The sequence below is a fragment of the Dromaius novaehollandiae genome, unplaced genomic scaffold (assembly GCF_036370855.1).
Source record: "Dromaius novaehollandiae isolate bDroNov1 unplaced genomic scaffold, bDroNov1.hap1 HAP1_SCAFFOLD_120, whole genome shotgun sequence".
Taxonomy (NCBI): domain Eukaryota; kingdom Metazoa; phylum Chordata; class Aves; order Casuariiformes; family Dromaiidae; genus Dromaius; species Dromaius novaehollandiae.
The window spans coordinates 75,001-77,500 of record NW_026991381.1 but is presented as its reverse complement, the minus strand read 5'-3'; the positions used below and the strand labels follow the sequence as shown (position 1 = coordinate 77,500).

The window sequence follows — 2,500 nt, the reverse complement described above, 5'->3', positions numbered from 1 at the left end:
CAGGCGTAGCCCCGGGAGGAACCCGGGGCCGCAAGTGCGTTCGAAGTGTCGATGATCAATGTGTCCTGCAATTCACATTAATTCTCGCAGCTAGCTGCGTTCTTCATCGACGCACGAGCCGAGTGATCCACCGCTAAGAGTTGTCTCGGTTTCGGTCCCCGCCGCGCGCGCGGGGGGACCGGGCAGCTTTCGCAGCCCCTGGGGGGCCCCCCCTCCTCCGCCCCCTCCTCCTCCGCCCCACCGCCCTTCCTCACGCCGACGCCGGCTGCTGAGCAAGGGACGGCAGAGACGGAAGGAGAGAGAGAGCGAGAGAAAGAGAGGGGCTTGCCTCACTGACCGTACAAGCACAGAGAAAGGGGGGGGGGGGGAAACGAAGGGCAAACCCGAACGAGAAGGGCGGGGAGCCCTCGCTCCCGACCTGGGGACAAACCCTGTCTCGCTTCGAGTCCGGCCCAGGCGCCCGGCTCGGTCTGGCCCGGCAGGGAGCGGCGGGCCGGCCACACCGCCTGCCTCGGGATGTTGGGGGGGGTCCGTCCCCGCAGACCACCCCCCCCCCGCCCCAGGCGTCAGAGCCCGGCCGCCACCGGGAGCGGCGTCGCCCCGCCGCCCGCGCGCCTGCGGCCCGCCGGCCCCGCGCTTCCCAGCTCCTCGCTCGCCTCGCCGGCCCTCCGGCTCGACCGCCGCCGCCGCCGCCGCCGCGGCGCCCACACCCCCGCGCGCCCGCACACACCGCCTCGCGGGTGACGCCACGCGCTCGCCCGTCCCCTCCGCGGACAGACGCCCGGCGGCGGGCAGGCGGGCAAGGCGGCACGGACGGGGACGGCGCCCGCTCTCCCCGTCTCCACGCGGAGAGCGGGGCGGGCCGCCCCCGCCGCCGCCCCACCACCGCCCCCCCGCTGCCTGGCGGAGCCGGGCGGGGCAGAGCGAGGCGGGCGCCCCGGACGGCAGAGTGCCGGGGCGGGCGCGTAGGGTAGGGCGCCGCCGACGGCGGCCACGGCGGAAGACCCAGAAGCACCGGCCAGGGAGAAGGAGGAGACGCGCGGAGGCTCGGCGCCCGCACCACCCGCGGTGGGGGCTCGCCCTCCCGGCGGCGAGCACGCGCTCGCGCCCGGCTCGCAACGCTCGAGGCAGGCCGGCAACTAGGCCGACCGCGCGGCGTCTCTCCGCCGAGACCAGACCGCGGAGAGAGGGGGCAGGGTAACCCCTCTCCGTCCCGGCTGCCCGCGGGGCGAGCGCGGGGCGCGCCGGCTGGCATGGGGGGGCGCGGCGCCCGCGCGCGCCGACCCCCCGGCCCTCCGGCAGCACGCCCGGCCGCCTCCGCGAGTCGCATCGGGCCGCCCGAGTCTTTAAACCTCCGCCCGGCTCTCCAACCGAGAACCCTCGGGCCCGGAGCCCGGGGCCCATGGCCATCCCTGCCCGGGGCGGCTGCCGGCGGCCGCGGTGGCCGGAGGCCCTCTCCCCTCTCTCGCTCGCTCCCTCCCTCCCCGCCCCCCCCACCCCCACCGCGGGGGAGGAAGGACCGGGGTGGGGGGAAGCCGAGGCGGGGGGGGGGAAGGCACGGCCGGTGCGGCGCGCACGGTGCGGCACCCGGGAGGAGCACGCTGGCACACGGGACCACACGGGTGGGTCACCGAGGGGGGGGCAGGAGAAGCGCGGGCGCTAGGTACCTGGCCCTGGGGTGAGGGAAACGACCTGAAATCCCCGCGGGGGTGCCTCCCCCGCCGCCGCCCGCCACCGGGCCGCCGCCGCCTCGCGGCGACGGCGGCAGCCTCGGCAGCGGCGACGAGACGGGACGCGGAGGGGGAACCCGGCACCCGCCAGCCGGCCCCCGCGCCCCTCGGCGGAGCGTCCGCCCGCGGGGTGCGCCCGACACCCGCCGCCACGACCTCGTCCTCCTCCCAGGGCCCGGGGTTTCCCTCAGTAACCCGGCGCCGGGTGGCAGCTGCACCCGGGAGGAGAGCCGTGGCTCGGGCCGCCCACTCGGGCACGAACCGTCGCCTCGCTTGGCCTCAACGCGACGCCCCCCGCTCGGGGGCCCGGCGCCCGCCCCGCGCGCCATCCCGGAACGCCTGCCCCCGCAGGTCTCTGCGGACGGGCTGCTCCGCCGCAGCCCGCCGCGGGTCCGCCCCCCACAGCTTAGGGGTGGGGACCCGTGGGACCCGTCCCAACCCGGAGGGCCGTCTCCCTCGCCTCCGCGCCCGCCGCTTCCTCTCCCGCGGGCGCCGGGGAGTAGCCAAGCCCCGCCGCCCCTCACACGCACTGCCGCCCGCTCCCGCCGGGCCCTCCCCTGGGCCGGACCCCCCCCCCCTTCCCCTTCCCCCCCAGCGGCAGCGGAGCGCCGTGGGGTGGGGGGGCGGGGGGGGGCGGGCCGCGGCTCCCGGAGACGGGCACCGGCAGCGGAGCGGGCACCAGCAGAGGCGAGAGGGGAGAGACGGGGGGAGGCGGTCCCCCACCGGCAGCGGTGGAATCGGCAGCGGGCTCTCGGCGAGCGAGCGCGGCC

At 78.6% G+C, this 2,500-nt stretch overlaps 1 non-coding gene across 1 annotated transcript in view; it reads right to left on the bottom strand.

Moving 5' to 3' along the window:
• The window catches only part of LOC135326082 (5.8S ribosomal RNA), a 153-nt gene extending 11 nt beyond the window's left edge, over positions 1–142 (bottom strand). Inside the window, exon 1 of the ribosomal RNA XR_010386736.1 lies at positions 1–142. This exon is cut by the window's left edge and continues 11 nt beyond it. This is a non-coding gene — a ribosomal RNA (5.8S ribosomal RNA).
• Between the last annotated feature and the right edge of the window lie 2,358 nt (positions 143–2,500).